An 11,028-nucleotide genomic window follows, 5' to 3' on the forward strand; every position below is an offset into this window, starting at 1 on the left:
TTCACATTGCATTTGCGGCTGTGGGTGTCCACAGCCACGTTGTTCAAGTTGAGGGTTGTGGTCATCTCATGGGGAGAAGAGCCATTGGGAAAGGAGCCTGGGATGCCAATGCAGGTGGGAAGGCTTGGGACAGCTTGCCGTCTCTTTGTTCCTTGGTCTAGCCAGGACTGCTGTCCCCTGTCACGGTTCAGCATGCAGGTAGGAGAGGAAGCGTGCGCCATTGCTGGTTCTGCCACCTGCGCTTGTGTTCTACAGGCTGCCCCCACCTGCTGGTCATTGCCTTGTGGCCTCAAAGAAACAGAAGTCTGTAGGCTCAGGGTCAGAACAGGATTCCAGGCCTAGGCCAGGCTTCTTTGTCATGTTCTGCTTGGGAGACCATATGCAATTTAGGTTTCTCCTGATGAGGGGAGAAATCAAATGGGCCAGTGTTCCTGGGAGTTTAGGCAATCTGATGGCTCCTCCTCGGGTTGTGTCCTGCTTGTGTGTGCTGTGTGAAGGGGCTGGAAAATGCCTTAGTCAAGCTTGGTCACGGCAAGCTTCCTTGGTGAGGGGTGGCTCTGGCATCTTGCCGTGACACGTTGGGATCCCGGTGGAGAGAGAGTAAGGCAAGGCGAGTGAAAGAGACACGTGAGATGGCTGACTAAGCCCACAGGTTTATTGGTGGGTGGATAGATCGACAGTGGCCATGGGGTCCCCGGAACACATTTGGGATTCCCTCAGGAGCATCTGGAGGCACGTGTAGGGAGAGAATACGGGAGCACCTTTGTGGACTGTCCCGCCTCTTTCCTCTCCTTGGTCGATTTGCTTCATGGCGGGTCCTTGTCCAGCGAAAGGTTGCCCTCATGGCACAGGATGGTGTCTTCTCATGGGGGCCGATTTAGAGGCCTTGGGGTGTTTTGTCCCTGTCTGGCCACGTTCCCCCTGTGTTGAAGATGTGAAGGTGTTCCTGAGGACAGCCAAGCATCATTTCTATACCCGGCCCACATAGCGTTCCCTGAGGATTGGAGCTCTACTAGGAGGTCATTGGGCGCAACCATGCAGAAACAAGGGAGTCGGTTGCCAAGGAAAGGCTACAGTTTTAAGGGCAGGAGAGGATGTGTGGTGTGGGTGTCATTTTTCCTGCCACCCGCTGGTGCGTCGAGACTGTGGTATCCGGCGAGCCTGGCCACAGGCCAGACAAATCATACCGGTTCAAGTGTCTAGGCTGTTGTCTGGGTTCTCTCGTTGCATGGCTGTGGGTAACAAGTTGCTTGTAGAGTACCTGGGCCTCACGGTTTCCCCAATGTCACGTCACTGATGGGCCCAGAGTGTGAAAGTGCCAGACACCACTGCAAGTTACACCATTGTTGCAAGGGTTTCCCCGCCGCGTTGAGCATCGGAATGGTTCCCGTGCCATTAGCTTTGTGTGTGGGCTAAGGGTAGGTTGCCAGTCTTGGCAGCAGGCCAGGAAGTATGGCTACAGGTGAATCTCCATTATTCAGTCCAGGAGTTCCTCTGGTGCGATTTGTCACCGGTCCCTACAAGCTGCTTTTGTTGGAGGTCGTGACATTTGTCCAAGGGTCGTTCCCTTGTGGAAGATCTCAGGGACCACATTTCCCCTTGAGGCTGAGTCCATTGTGTGGAAGCGTATGCGCCAGGAGTGGTTTGGTTCCCCAGAGGGCAGTGGCTCTTACGCTGAGTAATCCCATTTCCCCTGAGGGTGTCTCAGCGGTTCAGGATGACATCCCTATGCTGTGTCGGTGGGGAGGCGGCTCAGGCGGGGAAGTTCAAGGCCCATACCAGGGGTTTGATGGACGGCCGTGCTCTTTGTGTTGATGCCCGTGCACTCTGAAGGCATCTGTGCCATGATGCATTCACGTTTGGCTGTGGACACACAGACATGATGGGCTGCAAATGAAATGTTGAGGGGAGATATAGCGCACATCGCAGCGCACTTCGCTGGGCGGTATCACCCTTTGCCTCTGTGCCCCCGTTCACTTTTCTCAAACATCCCTGTGTTCTGTCACACTGAGGCAGGTGGTGGAGTGCCCGGGAACAAACACCTGCAGCAGCATGGGGCCCTCTGTATAGTCCATGAAACCTGGCGAAGTGAGGACAGTGCGGCAAGTTGAGGCAAGTCGAGGCAAAAGAGTCTCAGAGTGATTTTGGCGTGAAGTACTTGAGGATCCTCGTAGGAACCTTGTGGTGGTGAGTGGAAATTCTTTGCAGAAACCTAGATGTTTGGCCACGGGGACTTGTGCCCTGAGACTACACCCTCACCTTCTTGGCTCCTCCAGTGGCACCCCAGATCCGATGCCATGATCCTTAGCTCCATTGGCAGCCCCGTGGGTCGGCTCTGGCCGCTCCTGACTGCTGACATGATTGAGATCGTTGGCTGCCCTGCGGTGGAGCCTGCAACTTTGAACGTGCAGCCTTTGAGCAGGTGGATTGATGATGACTCCCATAAATGCACTGCTTGGAACTCTGAACCAATGAATGGGTCTCAGGTTTCTCCGCGGTCATGTCACTGACAGTCCCGGGGGCGAAAATACAATGCGCCAGGGCAAGTTACCCAGTTGCTGCAAGGGTTTGCCCTGCCAGTTTGGGCATTGGAATATCTCCAATGCCAATAGCTTTCTGTACGACCCAAGGGCATCGCCTCTGGCTTGACAAGGTTCGTGGTAGAAACCTTGTGGGGGTAAACGGAACTTCTTTGAAGAAACCTAGATGTTTGGCCACGGGGACTTGTGCGGCGAGACTACCCCGTCACATTCCGGGCTCTTCCTGGGGAACCCGAGCTCCAATGCCCTGAGACTTGGGTGCACTTTCTGCCCCGTGGCTCGAGTCTGGCCGCTCCCTACTGCTGAGAGGTTTTAGCTTGCTGACAATCCGCGACTTTGCACGTCCAGCCTTTGAGCAGCTGCGTGGATCGATGATGACTCCCATAAATGCATTCCTTCAAAATCTAAACAAAATGAATGAGCAATACCTACCATCTTCTCATCCTAACTGAGGTCCAGCACGTGGCTCCCAAAGGAAAATTAGGGAGAGGTCCATGTCGCATTTGCTACTGTGGGCGTGTGCAGCAACATTGTTCAAGTTGAGGGTGGCGGGCTTCTCGTGCAGAAAGAGCCATGTGGAAAGGAGCCTGGGATGTCCATCTACATGGGAAGGCTAAGGACAACTTGATGTCTCTGGGCACCTGAGTCTAGCCAAAACTGCTATATCCTGCCACGGTCTGTATGCAGGTATGAAAGGAAGCGTGAGCCACTGGTACTCCTCTGGCTTCCCCTCGAGATCTACAGGCCACCCTCGAGCTCAGGTCGTTGCCTTGTTCCCGCAAGGAAGCAGAAGTCTCTGCACTCAGGGTCAGAGAAGGAGTCCTGGCCAGGCCAGGCTTCTATGTCATGTTCAGCTTGGGAGGTGGGATGTAGTATACATTTGCCCTGATGGTCAGGGGAAATCAAATGGGCCACCGTCCCACAGATTTGGGCGACGCTGCTGGCTCCTCCTTGGGTTGTGTCCTGCTTGTGTGTTGTGTGTGGAGAGGTTGGAAAATGCCTTAGGCAATTCCAGGGGATATCAAGCTACTTAGGTGAGGGGTGGATTCGTCTGGATCCTGGTGGAGAGAGGAAGGCAAGGCGAGTGGGAAATACACGTGAGAGTGTTGGCTAAGCCCACAGGCTTACTGTTGGGTGGATAGATGTTCGGTGGACATAGGGTTCCCGGAACTCTTTTGGGATATCTTCAGGAGCATTTGGAGTCCCGTGTAGGGAAGGAACACAGGTGCACATTCATGGACCATCCCAACCTTTTCCTCTCCTTTCTCAATGTGCTTCACGGCGGGTCCTTGTTCCACTGAATGGTGCCTTCACAGCACAGTATGGTGTCTTCTCACTGGGCCCGATTTGGAGCCGTTGGGATGTTTTGTCCCTGTGTGGCCTCCTTGCCCCTATGTTGAGGATGTTAAGGTGTTCCTTCGGACAGCCCAGCGTCATTGCTATGCCCAGTCGGCATAGCATTCCCTGAGGTTTGGAGCTCTTCCCGGAGGTCTTTGGGCCCAACCATGCAGAAAGAAGCGAGTTGGCTGCCAAGGAAATGCTACAGGTTTAAGGGCTGGAGTGAATGTGTGCTGCAGGGGTCATTTTGTCCTGCCGCCTTCTGGTGCTGCGAGCCTGTGATCTCCAGCATGCATGGCTTCAAGCCAGAGAAGTCATGCCGGTTCAAGGGTCCAGGATGTTGGAGGCGTTCCCTCATTGCACGGCTGTGGGTGACACGTTGGTTCTGGAGGACCAGGGTCTCATGGTTTCTCCAAGGTCTAGTCCTTGAAGGGAAGAAAGACAATGTGCAAGGTGGTACAATAAGATACCCAGTTGCTACAAGGGTTTGCCCCGCCACTTTGGGCATTGGAATGGCTCCCTTGCCATTAGCTTTGGTTGCGGTCCTAAGAAGTTCCTCTGGCTTGGCAGGAGACCAGGAAGTATGCCTGCTGGTGAGTCTCCCTTGATCAGTCCAGGGGTTCCTCAGGTGCCCTTTGTCACGGGTCCCTACGAGCCGCTTTTGATGGAGGTCGTCATATTCGGCCAAGGGCCCTTCCCTTGTGGAAGATCTCTCGCCTTGAGGGTGTGTCCACTGTGTGGAATCATAAGTGCCAAGGGCGTGTTTGTTGCCAAAGAGGGCACTTGCTCTTAGGCTGAGGGGGCCCAGTTGCCCTGAGGGTATCTCAGGGGATCAGGAAGACATCGTTTTGCTGTGATGCGGGGCAGATTGCTCAGGAGAGGAATTTCAGGGCCCGAGACCAGGGTGTTGTTGGCCGGCGGCGCTCTTTGTCCTGATGGCCGCATGCTCTGAAGGCGCCTGTGCCACGATGCTTTCACGTTTGGGTGCGTACACACAGGCAAGACGGACAGCAAATGAAATGTTGAGGAGAGATAGAACACACATCACTGGGTGGTATCGACCTGTCCCTCGCTGTGCCCGTGCACCCTCCTCAAGCCTGCGTGTGTTCTCTCACCCGAGCCAGGTGGAATGCCAGGGAAAGAATGCTAGCAGCAGCCTGGGGCCATCCGTATAATCCCTGATACCCGTTGAAAGGAGGACGGCGTGGCAAGGCGAGGCCAGGCGAAGGAGTCTCGGATGGGTCCTGGCGTGCATTCCATGAGGATCCTGCTTTAACCCTTGTTGCAGTAAGGGACACTTCTTTGCTTAACCTAAAGGTTTGGCGACGGGAACGTGTGCACCGGGGCTACACCCTCACCTTCTGGTAATTTCTCGGGGAACACGAGCTTTGATGCCCTGAGAACTGGCTGCATTTCCTGACCCATGGCTCGGCTCTGGCCACTTCTGTACGGTGATATGATTCAGCTCGCTGGCCGTCCCATGGTGGAATCTGCAACTTTGCATGTCCAACGTTTGAGCCCGTGTTTGGATCGATGATGACTCCCACAAATGCATTCCTTGGAAATCTGAACAAAATGAGTGAAAAATCCCTACCGTCTCCTCTTTGGAACTGAGGTCCAGCACGTGGCTCCCAAAAGGAAAGTAGGGAGAGGTTCACATTGCATTTGCGGCTGTGGGTGTCCACAGCCACGTTGTTCAAGTTGAGGGTTGTGGTCATCTCATGGGGAGAAGAGCCATTGGGAAAGGAGCCTGGGATGCCAATGCAGGTGGGAAGGCTTGGGACAGCTTGCCGTCTCTTTGTTCCTTGGTCTAGCCAGGACTGCTGTCCCCTGTCACGGTTCAGCATGCAGGTAGGAGAGGAAGCGTGCGCCATTGCTGGTTCTGCCACCTGCGCTTGTGTTCTACAGGCTGCCCCCACCTGCTGGTCATTGCCTTGTGGCCTCAAAGAAACAGAAGTCTGTAGGCTCAGAGTCAGAACAGGATTCCAGGCCTAGGCCAGGCTTCTTTGTCATGTTCTGCTTGGGAGACCATATGCAATTTAGGTTTCTCCTGATGAGGGGAGAAATCAAATGGGCCAGTGTTCCTGGGAGTTTAGGCAATCTGATGGCTCCTCCTCGGGTTGTGTCCTGCTTGTGTGTGCTGTGTGAAGGGGCTGGAAAATGCCTTAGTCAAGCTTGGTCACGGCAAGCTTCCTTGGTGAGGGGTGGCTCTGGCATCTTGCCGTGACACGTTGGGATCCCGGTGGAGAGAGAGTAAGGCAAGGCGAGTGAAAGAGACACGTGAGATGGCTGACTAAGCCCACAGGTTTATTGGTGGGTGGATAGATCGACAGTGGCCATGGGGTCCCCGGAACACATTTGGGATTCCCTCAGGAGCATCTGGAGGCACGTGTAGGGAGAGAATACGGGAGCACCTTTGTGGACTGTCCCGCCTCTTTCCTCTCCTTGGTCGATTTGCTTCATGGCGGGTCCTTGTCCAGCGAAAGGTTGCCCTCATGGCACAGGATGGTGTCTTCTCATGGGGGCCGATTTAGAGGCCTTGGGGTGTTTTGTCCCTGTCTGGCCACGTTCCCCCTGTGTTGAAGATGTGAAGGTGTTCCTGAGGACAGCCAAGCATCATTTCTATACCCGGCCCACATAGCGTTCCCTGAGGATTGGAGCTCTACTAGGAGGTCATTGGGCGCAACCATGCAGAAACAAGGGAGTCGGTTGCCAAGGAAAGGCTACAGTTTTAAGGGCAGGAGAGGATGTGTGGTGTGGGTGTCATTTTTCCTGCCACCCGCTGGTGCGTCGAGACTGTGGTATCCGGCGAGCCTGGCCACAGGCCAGACAAATCATACCGGTTCAAGTGTCTAGGCTGTTGTCTGGGTTCTCTCGTTGCATGGCTGTGGGTAACAAGTTGCTTGTAGAGTACCTGGGCCTCACGGTTTCCCCAATGTCACGTCACTGATGGGCCCAGAGTGTGAAAGTGCCAGACACCACTGCAAGTTACACCATTGTTGCAAGGGTTTCCCCGCCGCGTTGAGCATCGGAATGGTTCCCGTGCCATTAGCTTTGTGTGTGGGCTAAGGGTAGGTTGCCAGTCTTGGCAGCAGGCCAGGAAGTATGGCTACAGGTGAATCTCCATTATTCAGTCCAGGAGTTCCTCTGGTGCGATTTGTCACCGGTCCCTACAAGCTGCTTTTGTTGGAGGTCGTGACATTTGTCCAAGGGTCGTTCCCTTGTGGAAGATCTCAGGGACCACATTTCCCCTTGAGGCTGAGTCCATTGTGTGGAAGCGTATGCGCCAGGAGTGGTTTGGTTCCCCAGAGGGCAGTGGCTCTTACGCTGAGTAATCCCATTTCCCCTGAGGGTGTCTCAGCGGTTCAGGATGACATCCCTATGCTGTGTCGGTGGGGAGGCGGCTCAGGCGGGGAAGTTCAAGGCCCATACCAGGGGTTTGATGGACGGCCGTGCTCTTTGTGTTGATGCCCGTGCACTCTGAAGGCATCTGTGCCATGATGCATTCACGTTTGGCTGTGGACACACAGACATGATGGGCTGCAAATGAAATGTTGAGGGGAGATATAGCGCACATCGCAGCGCACTTCGCTGGGCGGTATCACCCTTTGCCTCTGTGCCCCCGTTCACTTTTCTCAAACATCCCTGTGTTCTGTCACACTGAGGCAGGTGGTGGAGTGCCCGGGAACAAACACCTGCAGCAGCATGGGGCCCTCTGTATAGTCCATGAAACCTGGCGAAGTGAGGACAGTGCGGCAAGTTGAGGCAAGTCGAGGCAAAAGAGTCTCAGAGTGATTTTGGCGTGAAGTACTTGAGGATCCTCGTAGGAACCTTGTGGTGGTGAGTGGAAATTCTTTGCAGAAACCTAGATGTTTGGCCACGGGGACTTGTGCCCTGAGACTACACCCTCACCTTCTTGGCTCCTCCAGTGGCACCCCAGATCCGATGCCATGATCCTTAGCTCCATTGGCAGCCCCGTGGGTCGGCTCTGGCCGCTCCTGGCTGCTGACATGATTGAGATCGTTGGCTGCCCTGCGGTGGAGCCTGCAACTTTGAACGTGCAGCCTTTGAGCAGGTGGATTGATGATGACTCCCATAAATGCACTGCTTGGAACTCTGAACCAATGAATGGGTCTCAGGTTTCTCCGCGGTCATGTCACTGACAGTCCCGGGGGCGAAAATACAATGCGCCAGGGCAAGTTACCCAGTTGCTGCAAGGGTTTGCCCTGCCAGTTTGGGCATTGGAATATCTCCAATGCCAATAGCTTTCTGTACGACCCAAGGGCATCGCCTCTGGCTTGACAAGGTTCGTGGTAGAAACCTTGTGGGGGTAAACGGAACTTCTTTGAAGAAACCTAGATGTTTGGCCACGGGGACTTGTGCGGCGAGACTACCCCGTCACATTCCGGGCTCTTCCTGGGGAACCCGAGCTCCAATGCCCTGAGACTTGGGTGCACTTTCTGCCCCGTGGCTCGAGTCTGGCCGCTCCCTACTGCTGAGAGGTTTTAGCTTGCTGACAATCCGCGACTTTGCACGTCCAGCCTTTGAGCAGCTGCGTGGATCGATGATGACTCCCATAAATGCATTCCTTCAAAATCTAAACAAAATGAATGAGCAATACCTACCATCTTCTCATCCTAACTGAGGTCCAGCACGTGGCTCCCAAAGGAAAATTAGGGAGAGGTCCATGTCGCATTTGCTACTGTGGGCGTGTGCAGCAACATTGTTCAAGTTGAGGGTGGCGGGCTTCTCGTGCAGAAAGAGCCATGTGGAAAGGAGCCTGGGATGTCCATCTACATGGGAAGGCTAAGGACAACTTGATGTCTCTGGGCACCTGAGTCTAGCCAAAACTGCTATATCCTGCCGCGGTCTGTATGCAGGTATGAAAGGAAGCGTGAGCCACTGGTACTCCTCTGGCTTCCCCTCGAGATCTACAGGCCACCCTCGAGCTCAGGTCGTTGCCTTGTTCCCGCAAGGAAGCAGAAGTCTCTGCACTCAGGGTCAGAGAAGGAGTCCTGGCCAGGCCAGGCTTCTATGTCATGTTCAGCTTGGGAGGTGGGATGTAGTTTACATTTGCCCTGATGGTCAGGGCAAATCAAATGGGCCACCGTCCCACAGATTTGGGCGACGCTGCTGGCTCCTCCTTGGGTTGTGTCCTGCTTGTGTGTTGTGTGTGGAGAGGTTGGAAAATGCCTTAGGCAATTCCAGGGGATATCAAGCTACTTAGGTGAGGGGTGGATTCGTCTGGATCCTGGTGGAGAGAGGAAGGCAAGGCGAGTGGGAAATACACGTGAGAGTGTTGGCTAAGCCCACAGGCTTACTGTTGGGTGGATAGATGTTCGGTGGACATAGGGTTCCCGGAACTCTTTTGGGATATCTTCAGGAGCATTTGGAGTCCCGTGTAGGGAAGGAACACAGGTGCACATTCATGGACCATCCCAACCTTTTCCTCTCCTTTCTCAATGTGCTTCACGGCGGGTCCTTGTTCCACTGAATGGTGCCTTCACAGCACAGTATGGTGTCTTCTCACTGGGCCCGATTTGGAGCCGTTGGGATGTTTTGTCCCTGTGTGGCCTCCTTGCCCCTATGTTGAGGATGTTAAGGTGTTCCTTCGGACAGCCCAGCGTCATTGCTATGCCCAGTCGGCATAGCATTCCCTGAGGTTTGGAGCTCTTCCCGGAGGTCTTTGGGCCCAACCATGCAGAAAGAAGCGAGTTGGCTGCCAAGGAAATGCTACAGGTTTAAGGGCTGGAGTGAATGTGTGCTGCAGGGGTCATTTTGTCCTGCCGCCTTCTGGTGCTGCGAGCCTGTGATCTCCAGCATGCATGGCTTCAAGCCAGAGAAGTCATGCCGGTTCAAGGGTCCAGGATGTTGGAGGCGTTCCCTCATTGCACGGCTGTGGGTGACACGTTGGTTCTGGAGGACCAGGGTCTCATGGTTTCTCCAAGGTCTAGTCCTTGAAGGGAAGAAAGACAATGTGCAAGGTGGTACAATAAGATACCCAGTTGCTACAAGGGTTTGCCCCGCCACTTTGGGCATTGGAATGGCTCCCTTGCCATTAGCTTTGGTTGCGGTCCTAAGAAGTTCCTCTGGCTTGGCAGGAGACCAGGAAGTATGCCTGCTGGTGAGTCTCCCTTGATCAGTCCAGGGGTTCCTCAGGTGCCCTTTGTCACGGGTCCCTACGAGCCGCTTTTGATGGAGGTCGTCATATTCGGCCAAGGGCCCTTCCCTTGTGGAAGATCTCTCGCCTTGAGGGTGTGTCCACTGTGTGGAATCATAAGTGCCAAGGGCGTGTTTGTTGCCAAAGAGGGCACTTGCTCTTAGGCTGAGGGGGCCCAGTTGCCCTGAGGGTATCTCAGGGGATCAGGAAGACATCGTTTTGCTGTGATGCGGGGCAGATTGCTCAGGAGAGGAATTTCAGGGCCCGAGACCAGGGTGTTGTTGGCCGGCGGCGCTCTTTGTCCTGATGGCCGCATGCTCTGAAGGCGCCTGTGCCACGATGCTTTCACGTTTGGGTGCGTACACACAGGCAAGACGGACAGCAAATGAAATGTTGAGGAGAGATAGAACACACATCACTGGGTGGTATCGACCTGTCCCTCGCTGTGCCCGTGCACCCTCCTCAAGCCTGCGTGTGTTCTCTCACCCGAGCCAGGTGGAATGCCAGGGAAAGAATGCTAGCAGCAGCCTGGGGCCATCCGTATAATCCCTGATACCCGTTGAAAGGAGGACGGCGTGGCAAGGCGAGGCCAGGCGAAGGAGTCTCGGATGGGTCCTGGCGTGCATTCCATGAGGATCCTGCTTTAACCCTTGTTGCGGTAAGGGACACTTCTTTGCTTAACCTAAAGGTTTGGCGACGGGAACGTGTGCACCGGGGCTACACCCTCACCTTCTGGTAATTTCTCGGGGAACACGAGCTTTGATGCCCTGAGAACTGGCTGCATTTCCTGACCCATGGCTCGGCTCTGGCCACTTCTGTACGGTGATATGATTCAGCTCGCTGGCCGTCCCATGGTGGAATCTGCAACTTTGCATGTCCAACGTTTGAGCCCGTGTTTGGATCGATGATGACTCCCACAAATGCATTCCTTGGAAATCTGAACAAAATGAGTGAAAACTCCCTACCGTCTCCTCTTTGGAACTGAGGTCC

General features: G+C 54.6%; 6 non-coding genes across 6 annotated transcripts; all 6 read left to right on the forward strand.

Annotated features, from left to right (window-relative positions):
• Positions 1-2,424: 2,424 nt before the first annotated feature.
• LOC137751866 (small nucleolar RNA SNORD116) lies at positions 2,425-2,516 on the forward strand. The gene has a single exon (XR_011070975.1). It is a non-coding gene; the product is annotated as a small nucleolar RNA SNORD116 (small nucleolar RNA).
• Positions 2,517-2,905: 389 nt separating this feature from the next.
• Positions 2,906-2,997, forward strand: LOC137778346 (small nucleolar RNA SNORD116). Its single transcript, XR_011076846.1, has one exon. It is a non-coding gene; the product is annotated as a small nucleolar RNA SNORD116 (small nucleolar RNA).
• Positions 2,998-5,405: 2,408 nt separating this feature from the next.
• On the forward strand, positions 5,406-5,497 carry LOC137752827 (small nucleolar RNA SNORD116). The gene has a single exon (XR_011071299.1). It is a non-coding gene; the product is annotated as a small nucleolar RNA SNORD116 (small nucleolar RNA).
• A 2,458-nt stretch (positions 5,498-7,955) lies between these two features.
• On the forward strand, positions 7,956-8,047 carry LOC137751873 (small nucleolar RNA SNORD116). The gene has a single exon (XR_011070976.1). It is a non-coding gene; the product is annotated as a small nucleolar RNA SNORD116 (small nucleolar RNA).
• A 389-nt stretch (positions 8,048-8,436) lies between these two features.
• On the forward strand, positions 8,437-8,528 carry LOC137778348 (small nucleolar RNA SNORD116). Its single transcript, XR_011076847.1, has one exon. It is a non-coding gene; the product is annotated as a small nucleolar RNA SNORD116 (small nucleolar RNA).
• Positions 8,529-10,936: 2,408 nt separating this feature from the next.
• On the forward strand, positions 10,937-11,028 carry LOC137751014 (small nucleolar RNA SNORD116). Its single transcript, XR_011070676.1, has one exon. It is a non-coding gene; the product is annotated as a small nucleolar RNA SNORD116 (small nucleolar RNA).

The sequence above is a fragment of the Eschrichtius robustus genome, chromosome 1 (genome assembly GCF_028021215.1).
Source record: "Eschrichtius robustus isolate mEscRob2 chromosome 1, mEscRob2.pri, whole genome shotgun sequence".
Classification (NCBI taxonomy): Eukaryota; Metazoa; Chordata; class Mammalia; order Artiodactyla; family Eschrichtiidae; genus Eschrichtius; species Eschrichtius robustus.